The 17,829-nt window shown below is 32.1% G+C and overlaps 6 non-coding genes across 6 annotated transcripts; all 6 read right to left on the reverse strand.

Moving 5' to 3' along the window:
* Window positions 1–2,329: 2,329 nt before the first annotated feature.
* TRNAC-GCA (transfer RNA cysteine (anticodon GCA)) lies at window positions 2,330–2,401 on the reverse strand. The gene has a single exon. It is a non-coding gene; the product is annotated as a tRNA-Cys (tRNA).
* Window positions 2,402–3,379: 978 nt separating this feature from the next.
* TRNAC-GCA (transfer RNA cysteine (anticodon GCA)) lies at window positions 3,380–3,451 on the reverse strand. The gene has a single exon. It is a non-coding gene; the product is annotated as a tRNA-Cys (tRNA).
* A 6,764-nt stretch (window positions 3,452–10,215) lies between these two features.
* TRNAC-GCA (transfer RNA cysteine (anticodon GCA)) lies at window positions 10,216–10,287 on the reverse strand. The gene has a single exon. It is a non-coding gene; the product is annotated as a tRNA-Cys (tRNA).
* Window positions 10,288–15,180: 4,893 nt separating this feature from the next.
* On the reverse strand, window positions 15,181–15,252 carry TRNAC-GCA (transfer RNA cysteine (anticodon GCA)). Its single transcript has one exon. It is a non-coding gene; the product is annotated as a tRNA-Cys (tRNA).
* Window positions 15,253–16,172: 920 nt separating this feature from the next.
* TRNAC-GCA (transfer RNA cysteine (anticodon GCA)) lies at window positions 16,173–16,244 on the reverse strand. The gene has a single exon. It is a non-coding gene; the product is annotated as a tRNA-Cys (tRNA).
* A 920-nt stretch (window positions 16,245–17,164) lies between these two features.
* On the reverse strand, window positions 17,165–17,236 carry TRNAC-GCA (transfer RNA cysteine (anticodon GCA)). The gene has a single exon. It is a non-coding gene; the product is annotated as a tRNA-Cys (tRNA).
* Between the last annotated feature and the right edge of the window lie 593 nt (window positions 17,237–17,829).

Below are 17,829 nucleotides of genomic sequence, written 5' to 3' on the forward strand. Positions count from 1 at the left end.
ATTTGAATGGCGTTCCCTACATTTTTAGGTATAAACAAAGGGGACACCCAGATTTGGACCAGGGACCTCTCGATCTGCAGTCGAATGCTCTACCACTGAGCTATATCCCCACAGAAACCTATGCCATAGTTTTCTTTTTGTGATGTTGGTTATCTCAAAGGTACAGAATTTAGTCAGAAAAACTAATTTATGTAATAATGATAATTTGGGAAATTGTTTTTGAATGTATTTATGATTAATCTCTGCTTTTATATCTGCCTGGAGTTTCAGATATCAGTGAACTACGTATGAATTCATATACATGAAAATAGAAAGAGTTTTAGAGGCTTGATAAAAGTACAATAATCTTAAATATGACTATCAGAAAGTCTGGTCAAACGACATTGTATTAATGTTAATTTTTTGTCAATGTTTTTGTCTTCTTAATGTATTAATAGAAACCTGGATCTATATTTTCTATTTTGTAATGTATGTTATCTTAAAGGTATCAAATTTAGTCAGTAAAACTAATTTTTGGAATAATAACTTGGAAAAAAGTTAATGAATGCATTTATGATTAATATCTGCTTTTGATATTTGACTGGAGTTTCAGATATCAATAAACTGTATAAAGTGATAAAAAATGAACATGTGAAGATTTGTATAGGTTTGATAAAAGTACAATCAACTTAAATATGGCTATCAAAAAGTCTTGTCAAACTAACTTGTATTAATATTAATTTTTTAACCATGTTTTGGTCTTCTTAATGTTTTTTTAATTTAAGGATATTATTCTAACCTTATCAGACATTTTTTTTTCTTAATTTTTTTTAAGTTAAGGATATTATTCTAACCTTATCAGGCTTTCTTGAAAGTTTCCTCAAAAGGTTATTTTTTCATAATCATATTTCAGGAAAACACACGGGGCTTGCAGTTTATATTTTCCTTTACAAAGTGTAGTATGTACTCTTAATTGTTTAAGAGATAGCGTTGGCTAATTTTACAAATTGACATGAGTAATAGCTATCAATTATTAGACTTTTGAAAAGCCACACATTTTTATGTCCCATTTGAATGGCGTTCACTACATTTTAGGAGGTATAAACAAAGGGGACACCCGTATTTGAATCAGGGACCTCTCGATCTGCAGTCGAATGCTCTACCACTGAGCTATATCCCCACAGAAACCTATACCATAGTTTTCTTTTTGTGATGTTGGTTATCTCAAAGGTACAGAATTTAGTCAGAAAAACTAATTTATGTAATAATGATAATTTGGGAAATTGTTTTTGAATGTATTTATGATTAATCTCTGCTTTTATATCTGCCTGGAGTTTCAGATATCAGTGAACTACGTATGAATTAATATACATGAAAATAGAAAGAGTTTTAGAGGCTTGATAAAAGTACAATAATCTTAAATATGACTATCAGAAAGTCTGGTCAAACGACATTGTATTAATGTTAATTTTTTGTCAATGTTTTTGTCTTCTTAATGTATTAATAGAAACCTGGATCTATATTTTCTATTTTGTAATGTATGTTATCTTAAAGGTATCGAATTTAGTCAGTAAAACTAATTTTTGGAATAATAACTTGGAAAAAAGTTAATGAATGCATTTATGATTAATGTCTGCTTTTGATATTTGACTGGAGTTTCAGATATCAATAAACTGTATAAAGTGATAAAAAATGAACATGTGAAGATTTTTATAGGTTTGATAAAAGTACAATCAACTTAAATATGGCTATCAAAAAGTCTTGTCAAACTAACTTGTATTATTATTAATTTTTTAACCATGTTTTGGTCTTCTTAATGTTTTTTTAATTTAGGGATATTATTCTAACCTTATCAGACTTTCTTGAAAGTTTCCTCAAAAGGTTATTTTTTCATAATCATATTTCAGGAAATCACACAGGGCTTGCAGTTTATATCTTCCTTTACAAAGTGTAGTATGTACTCTTAATTGTTTAAGAGATAGGGTTGGCTAATTTTACAAATTGACATGAGTAATAGCTATCAATTATTAGACTTTTGAAAAGCCACACATTTTTATGTCCCATTTGAATGGCGTTCCCTACATTTTAAGATATAAACAAAGGGAACAACCGGATTTGAACCGGGGACCTCTCGATCTGCAGTCGAATGCTCTACCACTGAGCTATATCCCCACAGAACCCCATGCCATCGTTTTCTATTTGTGATGTTGGTTATCTCAAAGGTACAGAATTTAGTCAGAAAAACTAATTTATGACATGAGTAATAGCTCTCAATTATTAGACTTTTGAAAAGCCACACATTTTTATGTCCCATTTGAATGGCGTTCCCTACATTTTAAGGTATAAACAAAGGGGACACCCGGATTTGAACCGGGGACCTCTCGATCTGCAGTCGAATGCTCTACCACTGAGCTATATCCCCACAGAAACCTATGCCATAGTTTTCTTTTTGTGATGTTGGTTATCTCAAAGGTACAGAATTTAGTCAGAAAAACTAATTTATGTAATAATGATAATTTGGGAAATTGTTTTTGAATGTATTTATGATTAATCTCTGCTTTTATGTCTGCCTGGAGTTTCAGATATCAGTGAACTACGTATGAATTAATATACATGAAAATAGAAAGAGTTTTAGAGGCTTGATAAAAGTACAATAATCTTAAATATGACTATCAGAAAGTCTGGTCAAACGACATTGTATTAATGTTAATTTTTTGTCAATGTTTTTGTCTTCTTAATGTATTAATAGAAACCTGTATCTATATTTTCTATTTTGTAATGTATGTTATCTTAAAGGTATCGAATTTAGTCAGTAAAACTAATTTTTGGAATAATAACTTGGAAAAAAGTTAATGAATGCATTTATGATTAATGTCTGCTTTTGATATTTGACTGGAGTTTCAGATATCAATAAACTGTATAAAGTGATAAAAAATGAACATGTGAAGATTTTTATAGGTTTGATAAAAGTACAATCAACTTAAATATGGCTATCAAAAAGTCTTGTCAAACTAACTTGTATTAATATTAATTTTTAAACCATGTTTTGGTCTTCTTAATTTTTTTTTAATTTAAGGATATTATTCTAACCTTATCAGACATTTTTTTTTCTTAATGTTTTTTTAGTTTAAGGATATTATTCTAACCTTATCAGGCTTTCTTGAAAGTTTCCTCAAAAGGTTATTTTTTCATAATCATATTTCAGGAAAACACACGGGGCTTGCAGTTTATATTTTCCTTTACAAAGTGTAGTATGTACTCTTAATTGTTTAAGAGATAGCGTTGGCTAATTTTACAAATTGACATGAGTAATAGCTATCAATTATTAGACTTTTGAAAAGCCACACATTTTTATGTCCCATTTGAATGGCGTTCACTACATTTTAGGAGGTATAAACAAAGGGGACACCCGGATTTGAACCAGGGACCTCTCGATCTGCAGTCGAATGCTCTACCACTGAGCTATATCCCCACAGAAACCTATGCCATAGTTTTCTTTTTGTGATGTTGGTTATCTCAAAGGTACAGAATTTAGTCAGAAAAACTAATTTATATAATAATGATAATTTGGGAAATTGTTTTTGAATGTATTTATGATTAATCTCTGCTTTTATGTCTGCCTGGAGTTTCAGATATCAGTGAACTACGTATGAATTAATATACATGAAAATAGAAAGAGTTTTAGAGGCTTGATAAAAGTACAATAATCTTAAATATGACTATCAGAAAGTCTGGTCAAACGACATTGTATTAATGTTAATTTTTTGTCAATGTTTTTGTCTTCTTAATGTATTAATAGAAACCTGGATCTATATTTTCTATTTTGTAATGTATGTTATCTTAAAGGTATCGAATTTAGTCAGTAAAACTAATTTTTGGAATAATAACTTGGAAAAAAGTTAATGAATGCATTTATGATTAATGTCTGCTTTTGATATTTGACTGGAGTTTCAGATATCAATAAACTGTATAAAGTGATAAAAAATGAACATGTGAAGATTTTTATAGGTTTGATAAAAGTACAATCAACTTAAATATGGCTATCAAAAAGTCTTGTCAAACTAACTTGTATTAATATTAATTTTTTAACCATGTTTTGGTCTTCTTAATGTTTTTTTAATTTAAGGATATTATTCTAACCTTATCAGGCTTTCTTGAAAGTTTCCTCAAAAGGTTATTTTTTCATAATCATATTTCAGGAAAACACACAGGGCTTGCAGTTTATATCTTCCTTTACAAAGTGTAGTATGTACTCTTAATTGTTTAAGAGATAGCGTTGGCTAATTTTACAAATTGACATGAGTAATAGCTATCAATTATTAGACTTTTGAAAAGCCACACATAGATATATTTACAATTTTAGATCATAAAAAGGCATCAATCACTCGTCATTTGAAATTAAAATGAGCATTTAATAATACAAAAGCTTCATTTAATTTTCTAAAAAAAAAAAACATGAAAGATTATTTAATTTTGTGTTATGAACAGCTGAATTTTAGTTACAAATGACCAGTGAGTGCTGCCTTTTTTTCCATAGTACATCTTGACAGCTGCTACTAAATATTTAGTTAGTAGTTTAGTTTTTTATGAACAAAAATCATTAAAAAAGAAATTTAAAATATTGTTTATTGATATATATATATTTTTTTTTTTTTAAGATATATATATTTATATATATATATACATTATATTTTTATATAGATATTAATATCTTAATATATTCATATATATTTATTTTTTTCTTTTTAATTATCACAGATACAGAAGAGTCATCGAGGGAGGTAATCTTAAACCTGGTTGCTGTACAACCAGAAAGACCTGAGGAGGAGGAACTTCAATCCAGGGATCATGGAAGTGAGACCCCAGAATTTTTGGATGATATCATGGATGCACAACCAATGGAGATCCATCAACCTGTCCCTGATGAATCCGAAGTACAAGAACCAACAATTCAAGGAAATGTACAGCCAGCAGAACCACAATCTAATGAAAGACCAGTGGTACCTGGCAACAATGAAATTGAAGAAGTGGATGATGTCTGTCTCAATGAAATGATCTCTCTTGCTAGACAATATAGGGTGGATCATAGAGAGTTACAGAATGCTATAATCGCACACCTGGACCGAAGTGCATCATTAGCAGAAAGACAATTGCAGTTAGACAGAGAGAGGTTTGATTGGCAGAGGCGAATGGACGAGGAGCACAACGAACAGATAAACCATTCATTACGCCTAGCAGAACAAACAATGAATTCTCTCCTGTCCATTATTCGAGAAAGACAGGGTCCTTCTGAACCCAATAGGCCAGGACAGTAGTGATAGACATCTTTATTAATTGTATTAATAACTTAAGTTTATACTGTTTTTGATGTTGCACTTTTTAATTTATTTTATATTTTTGTTCAAAATATATTTCTATTTTCGAGTTCCATTAATATTTTTACAAATAATTTTTGGTTTTTTATTAAAATTTAAATAAAAAGAATCAATCAAATTTTTTTTTTATTGAAAATTTTTTTTATTGCTTAAAATATATTTTTTTATATGAAATGGTAAAAAAAAACAAAAAAAAAATTCGATTTTTATACCAAACAATCATCATCCCTTATTTTTTGGATGTTTCAAAATGTTTAAATTTTTTTTTTCAAAACAAAATATAGAAAGTGCTTTAAAAGATTTATTTAAAAAAAAAACTAAATGCCATATTTCTTGTACAAAAAATCAACTTGCTCCATCAACATTCCCATTGTAGACCTAATTTTTGCCAATTTAATTTTGAAGTAATCATCCAAAAAAGTTTGTGTGCTTTCATCGATTTTTTCTTCAAAAACTTCTATACCTTAAAATAAATAAAAATAAATTAAATTCACATATTAATCACATAACAAAATAGAAATAATATATTGATATCTGTATATACCTTCATTTTCTTTGGGAGGTAGGATATCCATATCATTTTCTGTCTGCACAATTTTTTCCTCTAATGTGTAAACATCGCTTGAACCAGAGGCTAAAGTAAAATAAATAAAAAAAAATGTAACTTTTTAATTTATTGTTTTTACAATTATTCGATTTTTGCCAAAGGTAACTAAATAAAATACCTTTGTCTATCAGATTTTTTTTAGGAGGAACCATGTTTTGTCCAATATCATTACTTGTTGCGTATACCATGCCATCCAATTCTATTTCCACTTGTACCGCTTTGTCCAAAGATTGACCTTTTTATAAATATATAAAAAATTAAAGTTAATATTACATTATTTTTTCAATATTTCACTTCCCTAAAAAACAAAGATTCTAATACCTCTTCCAAGATTAGTATCATCATCTTTTGGGCATGGCTCATCGACCTCAAGATCAAAATAATAATTATGTTCTTTTTCAACGGATGGAATTTCTTCATAAGAACATCCAGGGATATCTAAATGTGCATTCGATTATTAAACATAATTTTTTTTTAATTATTAGTTATTTTATTTACAATTTATAAAACCTTGTTAACCCTGTTCTATCGTTATGTACCTTTTTGAGTGTTGACAGCCTTTTTTTCACTGCTCTGTTATTTTTGGGAGTCATTGGTATGTCCATAAGTGTCAAAGGAAGGGGTGGTGAAGTGATCCCACTATTTGGCGTTTCAATCCTTATTTCTCGTAAATAACGTGGAATTTTTTGAGTTTTTGATTTTGATTTTTTCATATCTGTTTGTAAAAATTGACTTTATTTTTATAGTTGTAATGATTAATAGATGTTAATTTTCATTTCATATATGCAAGTTGAAGATATACTAAAAACAAACATTTTCTTGATTAATAATACTAAAAATATATGATTAAATCGATTATCGAATGCTATTATCAATGTAAAATTGGATTTTGAGATATCTTGATGTCAATATTATTAATTTAATGCTTATTAGACAGTACATTCTAGTTTAATCAACAAGTATATAGCTTACTTAAAGGTGAATACCTTTAGAAAAAAAATAAGATACTATAAACAAGGTGCTAAAAATTAAATAACAGTCTATTAAAGCTAAAGGAACAATGAACATAATTTTTGTCTTTCAATGTTCAGATAGAAAAGTTTTAACAGAATACTGAAAGTCAAATGTGTTGTCCCTTGTTCCTACTATTATTGCAAATAAATCAATGGTGAAAGGTAAAAGATGACGCAGTTATTGGACTTACTATCAATAACGTTTACAATTGAAACTTATTACTATCAGTAACACTAAACATTTATGCTTACAGTTTCTTATTAGTCGTTTAATTGAATTGTAATACTTAGTTTCCCTACGCCTCAAATCGCTGTACTTTCTTAGGCATTGACGTCTTGTCCTTTTTATCTTTGATACTCTATACATCCTTCTTATCATTTCGTATATAATATGATCACGACTGTCCTGCTTTACCAATCGAACTCCTCCCATACGATGAGGAAAATATCGTTCCATTGCATATACCAGAATGACTATTTCTCCAGCTGTGAAAGGCTCCGTTAGCGACATGTTAGTATCTGACGTCACAACTATACTTGTCAATCAAATTGACGCATGACTATTTTTACAATGTAGCATTATTTTTTGTTGAATCTTTATTTTTCTAATACAATGTAACATTAATAATATTGTTGATCCGACTAACCATTAATAACAAGAATTATATTAAATTTCTGTTGGAACGATAAATTTTGCATGAGGAATGAACAATGACGATATAAATATATCGTCATGGATAATTGGTTTTTTAGTACATCACTATATCCTAGGTTATTGACCACAGATAACACTACTAATATATATATTCTCAAATTTTGTGATTCATTTATATTTGATACAATTACTATGTAACAAAATCACTGGTTAAATGTAGAATAGTAAGTCTAATATGTAACATTTTGAATAGATAAATGTTGAACTTTTTTAGTTATGTAAATATATTAGTTGTATTAGGATAGAAATAGTTATAATTCTTATTCTTGTTGCCTTTTGAACTTAAAATAAATTGTTATATTATTTTCATTAAAAAAAATTCTGTTTCATGTATTTTTTGGGTGTGACCAATGCAAATAAGGTTTGTTTAGAAAAAGGGCTACAAAGAAATAACAATATGATGATGTTGCACACAAATTTTATTTGAAAAAAAATAACACATAACTGCAGAACACAATTTGCATACAAGAGGAAAAAATTGGTCGAGAAAGATCAATTGTCAAAATATTGGTTAGAAACCATATCCCTTGTGGCCATGCCACGTCTATTTATGTTTTCTCTGAAAATTTCTTCTGGAAAGTCATTAAAAGGCATGGCAATATCGTCATCAATGGGGCATCCTCTTTTGGTGGCAATATTATGCAAGACACAGCAAACTAAGATGATTCTTGCTACTTTTTCTGTAGAATACTGCATTGCACCGCCAGATCTGTCCAGACATCGGAACCTCATTTTCAACAATCCAAAAGTCCTTTCAATGACACCCTTGTGCTCTTGTGTGCTTCATTAAAACGAATATGTTTCCGGAGTTGGGGTTATTATAGGGTGTCAGAAGCCATTCATAGCAAGGGTAACCGGCATCCCCTGTAATTAAAAAAAAAAATATTGATGTAAGTCATTCCAAAAAGACAAAATAATTTTTATTAGTTATTGAGGCTAGCGTCAAATTAGTTTAAATTTATAGTAACAAATTAAAAATTTAATTATATAATGTGTTTTTTTTAAATTTATTTATATATCCTTTGTTGAAAAAATAGCAATGCACATGTGTGAGCCAATCACACAAGGCCTCTAGGTGCAGCAACCAATCGGCAGCTATTGAGCATATATCTAGATATGATTTTCAGCAAGTGATATAAAAAGAATAAAAAGTCAATTTGAAAGTCGTTTAAAATTACATGCTCTTTAAAAATCCTTAAAAAATTTTTTTTTAGTTCAATTCAAGCTTACCTAATAACCATCCCTCTGGCATTTCCCCATTCTCGAATTTTTGGTACAGTCCAGTCTGCCGCAGGATATAAGCGTCATGGCAGGAGCCAGGGTAATTTGATCTCACGCTGATTATTCTCATTTTGGGGTCACAAACCATCTGTACATTCAAGGAATGGCAGGACTTTCGGTTGCGGTAAATCTCCTCCCGTAACCGTGGCGGTCGAACTGCAATATGGGTACAGTCTATTGCCCCAAGAACATTTGGCATTCCAGCCACACTGTAGAATTGCGACTTTATCGATTGCCACTCTTCTGTGGTAGATGGTAGACAAACATATTCGGGGAATATATGCATGAGTGCATCGATAACTTGGAAAGATGACGAGAAAAGGCAGACTGACTGAAACCAATGATGACGCTGGACACTGCCTGAAATGATCCGGTGGCAAAAAAGTGCAAGGCAGCAAGAAACTTGAGTATTCCGGGAATGGCCCTTGAACGAGCCGTCACAGGCTCTAGAAAATGTGCTATTTGAGCATATAAAGACAATATTGAATGTCGATCCAGACGGAACCTTTGAATAACCTCTCGATCGGAAAGGGCATCTAAAGGAACCCGAGGAAGGAATACCCGCTGTACTCGTAATCGCCTTCTTCGAACCGGATTTGGGGCATCAGGTTGACGAATTTGCCTTCTACCCCTCATTTGCATCAGACGAATAATATAAAGTTGAAGAAGTGTCTCCATAATGGCTAACAGGATCAACAGTGAGTAACCATTCAGTTGTACACCTCTTTTAAATCAGTTGTAGGCGTTGATCTGATAGACCCTATTGTTTATTATGGTGCTCGCCACCTATTAGCTGGCGAGGGATTTTTAACGAGGTAGGTGCGGATAAATTCACGAGCGTATAAATAGATAGTTTAGTAATTACTGTTTTGTGCGAGATTTATGTCGAGCAAGTATTTTCTAGCTACAAAAAAGACGAGAATTCAAGATTTGCGGGCAAGTTCGCTCGACGTTTGTTAATATAAGGTTTTCAATGGATTTGTGGGATAGTACATACGGTTATTAATCTGCACGCAGAAATTTAGACGGAAATAGTGACGAAGACCTCGCAGACAGCTTAGTACATGGAGCCCTATATCTTCCTTTACAAAGTGTAGTATGTACTCTTAATTGTTTAAGAGATAGCGTTGGCTAATTTTACAAATTGACATGAGTAATAGCTATCAATTATTAGACTTTTGAAAAGCCACACATTTTTATGTCCCATTTGAATGGCGTTCAAAACATTTTAGGAGGTATAAACAAAGGGGACACCCGGATTTGAACCAGGGACCTCTCAATCTGCAGTCGAATGCTCTACCACTGAGCTATATCCCCACAGAAACCTATGCCATAGTTTTTTTTTGTGATGTTGGTTATCTCAAAGGTACAGAATTTAGTCAGAAAAACAAATTTATGTAATAATGATAATTTGGGAAATTGTTTTTTTTTTTTTTTTTTTTTTTTTAAATAATTTTTTATTGAGACAATGGATAAAAGTAACAGAAAAGGGAGTGAGTCCCAGCACAAGACAAATACAAAAAGAAAAATAACTGTTACAAATCACATATGAAAGGTACATAAGAATTTAAACATTGATGTGCTAATATAGGATTTGTTAAAATATTATCTAGACAATAGAGTTTCAATATTTATATAATAATAGGAGTCAAAGATATGAAAGATATCAAGGTTGAGAACAGAGAGATAACATTTGACGTAAATTATAGCACCGACTTTATGACCTTAAATACAGAATGCGCACATTGAGATCAAAACATGTGTGACTGGGGCATATAGAAATGAAGTCTCAGTTTTATAATACAGGTAACTAGTGGTCCCTACTCTCAAATGAGGGGTATTCTATACGCTGAAAATAGTGAGAGGAAGGGAGCTGGCATTTATCAGGCCTCCCATAGGCCTGTGTATATAGGGGGATGAGGGATGCAGCGGGCAAGAGCCGCTCATAACGGGGGGATAGGGGAGAGGGGAAGGGAAAGGGGGGGGGCGGAGCCAGATAATTTGTCTTAAGAATGTAAACTACAGGGCGATGTGAAATGGAATGGAGTAGGATCTCAGGGCTTTTGAAAAACTTATATGCTGGACCGTGCTTTCCCAGTAGACACGGCCCAACAGCATCTGTAAATGGATCCTATCATCCTCAAAAAATATACCCTGCTTACTAATAGGGAGTAGGACTGCTCTCTGTGTGTAAAAAAGAAATAAGCTATCTAGCTGGAGTAAAGATTGTGGGAGACAAGAGCATCCTCAGTTTATCCAGCAAACTGAAGGCCCAAAGGAAAAGAGATAACTTCACAATATTTAGGAAATATGGGCTATCTATAGAGAGCTAACTATGAACTTGAACATTGCTAGTGGATACTTGCAGCTTTTAGTTATAGACAGCGAGACAAGCATGTAACAGGGTGTGTCCATAACCAGCTAAAAAAAGAGCCTTGTCCCTATGAACATCACAAATCTGGACATCCACCATTACAATAACAGTATCATATATATATGTGAGGCTTACTAGGAAAACACAAATAATAAAGGGCAAATCCTTATCAACGTGTAAAATAGTGCTGATTTAAGGAAATCCCTCCTGAGCTGTATTAAGCAATACAGGCAACTACTACCTAGCTATAAAATAACATAAGAGCAGGGATAACAATATAAAATGATACCATAATACTGTTAGTGCTAGTGTCTCAATGCTTACTCTAAATTAAAAGCTTATATGTACAGCTGCAGACTGATTTATAGATAGTTATAGAATATACAACTATAATACTGTGGCTATATGTAATATTTTGGACTCTCAAAAAGGTTAAAGGAGTAACCCAGTCAGTATATATAGGGAACTTTTTATCTAATATATTCACTAACTGCCTGTTAACCAGGATTTAAACCATAACACTTGGAACAGATGTGTACAGGACATATGTTTTAAGAAGAGGTATAAGTAATTTATAAAATACACCACTATAAAACTTTAACTATATGCAATATTAAGGACTCTCAAAAAGGCTAAAGGAATAACCCAGTATATATAGGGAACTTGCTATCCTAGACATTCACTAACTGCCTGATAAACAGAATTTCAACAATAACAATTGGAACACATGTGTACATGACATATGCTCCACTCAGAGGTATAAGTAGTCTAATCTACAACCGTACAACCACTAGAGTAACCCCAGCCAAAGGAGAATCTCCTATAGGACATCCACTTAAAAATATAATTATGTGTAAACCACATTAGTAATTCAAATCTCTGCTGAAATGTGGAAGGATACTGGTAGTACCAGGGGCTAATCACTTACCACTATGTAGGAACATGTCTAGAAGCTATAACTATATAGTGGGAGTTTTGTAAGGGAGATTCCCTGTATCTATAGTGTTGAAACTAAATGTCACACATGTACAGATTTTACAAACGGCTAAAGCTTTAATATGTACTGGGTTTCTATAAATAAGGTAAACCATGAAATATAGCACCATTATACCTCCATGGGTAATATCAGTAATCTGGCTAGCAGTTAGACTGCATTTAGATGGGGTGGTTGTCAGTACCTAGCTTGCTAATACATGCTAATTGTTTATAATGCACAGTTAAGGTACCTTGACTATATGTAGTATTTAGGGATCCCTAGGAGATTAAAGGGGTAATCTAATCGATTTATATAGAAAACTTTCTACCTAAACTGTCCACCAGCTGCTCATAATTCAGGGTTTCAACAAGAGCCTTTAGTACATATGCAGATAGGAAGTGCGCTCTATATGGGGATATAAATAAGATAGGTCTTAACTATTGGAGAGCTGAGGTGAACTTAAACATAAAAGAGTTTATTACATGGCAAGGTCATATAGATATGATAAGGTATCCTGGGTCTTATACTGTCATAAGTAAACATGCTGCATGATGTCTAAACCGCTAATACCTAGCAATAGGAAGTTCTCTAACAGCTACCTGAAAACTAACGTAAAGTTGCGTGGGAGCAATATTGAGACTCACTATAGTAATCACCCTACGCTGCATGAAACAAACTAAAGTGTACATATAGGTCATGTGACCTGTTGAAGAACTACATATCCCCATATACTAATCAATACAAACGATAGGATTCCCATCAGGGAACCTGCTGAACAAGTTAAACAGCAATCAACCTGAAAACTGTATGTTGCGGGGAGCAGTTGCTATGACAGATGCACAGAATCAAATAAAACAACGTACTGTGAACATATTTAGAGTCTAAAAGCATAGCATAATAATGACAAAGGAAAGGTCTTCCACAAGCATTAAACATAAATCACAAGAGACCACTTAGTTGCTGTAGATCCAACCACAAGCCAGCAAGAGCTGGGCATTTGTGGTATCAAGGCAGCCATGAAATGTTTACCCCACTCCAGTTCTAAGTCCCACCGGTACATGAAACTTCAAAGTGCGCGGGGTATATGGGTAGGTACGGCCGACACCGGACTCAGAAAGAAGGGAAACATAAAGTCCTGCAAGGTATCCAACCATGTCCCCGATAACTCTCCAGGTTGCTTGCCATTCACGTTGTGAATTACCAGAGTCTTTTAATTGTCTGGATTCCAGCGGTTCAGCTCCAACAGCTAGAAAGCTGTCAAAAATGTCACTATCGGCACTATACGCCACAGGATTAGTTGTAACCCCCAGTTCCTCTGAACTTCTACCGCCACCGGAGCATAAAGCGGGTCTCTCTACTGGGCAGATGACTGCCGTGGCGACCGGACATCACTGTCCAAACAAGCAGAATGGTGAGCGTCCCGTGCACGGGAAAATCAGATCACAGCTGTTTTCGGGTCCACGCAGTGTTAATGAGGAAGGGCCGGCTGATTTTATGCAACTGAGGTTATTTATACACTGTGACCTCCTCTCGCTAAATCCACTCTCCTCTCTCGCAGGACTCCGATCAGAGATAAGTTCTGCCCTTAGTAAGAGGAATTGCGTGTCGAGCTTGTCTCCCAGCTGATGCAAGAGTAGGATGATCTCCGCCATTTTGGGCATAAATTCGCTCTACAATGGTATACAAGACTCACTAAATAGTGTTATGGGTATATATACTGAGCGATATTGTAGTGTATAGGAGTAGAGCTGCTGCTTCATAAAGTTATTGCTGCTTATAATCCACATTGTTCCATAGCTCCCCAGACCGTGGTGTATAATACCGCGTGGTTATCCTCAGGTCAAAGTACTGAATCTTCTGAAATTTTCTGCTCTTCTGGTCGATCTCTGAGTTCAATAAGTGGGGTTATCCTTTGAAAATCTTAGTGCTCATAGCTTTTTGTAATAAATTACATAATTAAAGGCTGTTTTAAAGCATAAATAATCAGGAGCTCTATCAGGACACGTCTTACTCCTTTGATGGCTAGCTCCGCCCCCCGGGAAATTGTTTTGAATGTATTTATCATTAATCTCTGATTTTATGTCTGCCTGGAGTTTCAGATATCAGTGAACTACGTATGAATTAATATACATGAAAATAGAAAGAGTTTTAGAGGCTTGATAAAAAGTACAATAATCTTAAATATGACTATCAGAAAGTCTGGTCAAACGACATTGTATTAATGTTAATTTTTTGTCAATGTTTTTGTCTTCTTAATGTATTAATAGAAACCTGGATCTATATTTTCTATTTTGTAATGTATGTTATCTTAAAGGTATCGAATTTAGTCAGTAAAACTAATTTTTGGAATAATAACTTGGAAAAAAGTTAATGAATGCATTTATGATTAATGTCTGCTTTTGATATTTGACTGGAGTTTCAGATATCAATAAACTGTATAAAGTGATAAAAAATGAACATGTGAAGATTTTTATAGGTTTGATAAAAGTACAATCAACTTAAATATGGCTATCAAAAAGTCTTGTCAAACTAACTTGTATTAATATTAATTTTTTAACCATGTTTTGGTCTTCTTAATGTTTTTTTAATTTAAGGATATTATTCTAACCTTATCAGGCTTTCTTGAAAGTTTCCTCAAAAGGTTATTTTTTCATAATCATATTTCAGGAAAACACACGGGGCTTGCAGTTTATATCTTCCTTTACAAAGTGTAGTATGTACTCTTAATTGTTTAAGAGATAGCGTTGGCTAATTTTACAAATTGACATGAGTAATAGCTATCAATTATTAGACTTTTGAAAAGCCACACATTTTTATGTCCCATTTGAATGGCGTTCCCTACATTTTAAGGTATAAACAAAGGGGACACCCGGATTTGAACCAGGGACCTCTCGATCTGCAGTCGAATGCTCTACCACTGAGCTATATCCCCACAGAAACCTATGCCATAGTTTTCTTTTTGTGATGTTGGTTATCTCAAAGGTACAGAATTTAGTCAGAAAAACTAATTTATGTAATAATGATAATTTGGGAAATTGTTTTTGAATGTATTTATGATTAATCTCTGCTTTTATGTCTGCCTGGAGTTTCAGATATCAGTGAACTACGTATGAATTAATATACATGAAAATAGAAAGAGTTTTAGAGGCTTGATAAAAGTACAATAATCTTAAATATGACTATCAGAAAGTCTGGTCAAACGACATTGTATTAATGTTAATTTTTTGTCAATGTTTTTGTCTTCTTAATGTATTAATAGAAACCTGGATCTATATTTTCTATTTTGTAATGTATGTTATCTTAAAGGTATCGAATTTAGTCAGTAAAACTAATTTTTGGAATAATAACTTGGAAAAAAGTTAATGAATGCATTTATGATTAATGTCTGCTTTTGATATTTGACTGGAGTTTCAGATATCAATAAACTGTATAAAGTGATAAAAAATGAACATGTGAAGATTTTTATAGGTTTGATAAAAGTACAATCAACTTAAATATGGCTATCAAAAAGTCTTGTCAAACTAACTTGTATTAATATTAATTTTTTAACCATGTTTTGGTCTTCTTAATGTTTTTTTAATTTAAGGATATTATTCTAACCTTATCAGGCTTTCTTGAAAGTTTCCTCAAAAGGTTATTTTTTCATAATCATATTTCAGGAAAACACACGGGGCTTGCAGTTTATATTTTCCTTTACAAAGTGTAGTATGTACTCTTAATTGTTTAAGAGATAGCGTTGGCTAATTTTACAAATTGACATGAGTAATAGCTATCAATTATTAGACTTTTGAAAAGCCACACATTTTTATGTCCCATTTGAATGGCGTTCCCTACATTTTAAGGTATAAACAAAGGGGACACCCGGATTTGAACCAGGGACCTCTCGATCTGCAGTCGAATGCTCTACCACTGAGCTATATCCCCACAGAAACCTATGCCATAGTTTTCTTTTTGTGATGTTGGTTATCTCAAAGGTACAGAATTTAGTCAGAAAAACTAATTTATGTAATAATGATAATTTGGGAAATTGTTTTTGAATGTATTTATGATTTATCTCTGCTTTTATATCTGCCTGGAGTTTCAGATATCAGTGAACTACGTATGAATTAATATACATGAAAATAGAAAGAGTTTTAGAGGCTTGATAAAAGTACAATAATCTTAAATATGACTATCAGAAAGTCTGGTCAAACGACATTGTATTAATGTTAATTTTTTGTCAATGTTTTTGTCTTCTTAATGTATTAATAGAAACCTGGATCTATATTTTCTATTTTGTAATGTATGTTATCTTAAAGGTATCGAATTTAGTCAGTAAAACTAATTTTTGGAATAATAACTTGGAAAAAAGTTAATGAATGCATTTATGATTAATGTCTGCTTTTGATATTTGACTGGAGTTTCAGATATCAATAAACTGTATAAAGTGATAAAAAATGAACATGTGAAGATTTTTATAGGTTTGATAAAAGTACAATCAACTTAAATATGGCTATCAAAAAGTCTTGTCAAACTAACTTGTATTAATATTAATTTTTTAACCATGTTTTGGTCTTCTTAATGTTTTTTTAATTTAAGGATATTATTCTAACCTTATCAGGCTTTCTTGAAAGTTTCCTCAAAAGGTTATTTTTTCATAATCATATTTCAGGAAAACACACGGGGCTTGCAGTTTATATTTTCCTTTACAAAGTGTAGTATGTACTCTTAATTGTTTAAGAGATAGCGTTGGCTAATTTTACAAATTGACATGAGTAATAGCTATCAATTATTAGACTTTTGAAAAGCCACACATTTTTATGTCCCATTTGAATGGCGTTCCCTACATTTTAAGGTATAAACAAAGGGGACACCCGGATTTGAACCAGGGACCTCTCGATCTGCAGTCGAATGCTCTACCACTGAGCTATATCCCCACAGAAACCTATGCCATAGTTTTCTTTTTGTGATGTTGGTTATCTCAAAGGTACAGAATTTAGTCAGAAAAACTAATTTATGTAATAATGATAATTTGGGAAATTGTTTTTGAATGTATTTATGATTAATCTCTGCTTTTATGTCTGCCTGGAGTTTCAGATATCAGTGAACTACGTATGAATTAATATACATGAAAATAGAAAGAGTTTTAGAGGCTTGATAAAAGTACAATAATCTTAAATATGACTATCAGAAAGTCTGGTCAAACGACATTGTATTAATGTTAATTTTTTGTCAATGTTTTTGTCTTCTTAATGTATTAATAGAAACCTGGATCTATATTTTCTATTTTGTAATGTATGTTATCTTAAAGGTATCAAATTTAGTCAGTAAAACTAATTTTTGGAATAATAACTTGGAAAAAAGTTAATGAATGCATTTATGATTAATGTCTGCTTTTGATATTTGACTGGAGTTTCAGATATCAATAAACTGTATAAAGTGATAAAAAATGAACATGTGAAGATTTTTATAGGTTTGATAAAAGTACAATCAACTTAAATATGGCTATCAAAAAGTCTTGTCAAACTAA

The sequence above is a fragment of the Bombina bombina genome, unplaced genomic scaffold (assembly GCF_027579735.1).
Source record: "Bombina bombina isolate aBomBom1 unplaced genomic scaffold, aBomBom1.pri scaffold_527, whole genome shotgun sequence".
Taxonomy (NCBI): Eukaryota; Metazoa; Chordata; class Amphibia; order Anura; family Bombinatoridae; genus Bombina; species Bombina bombina.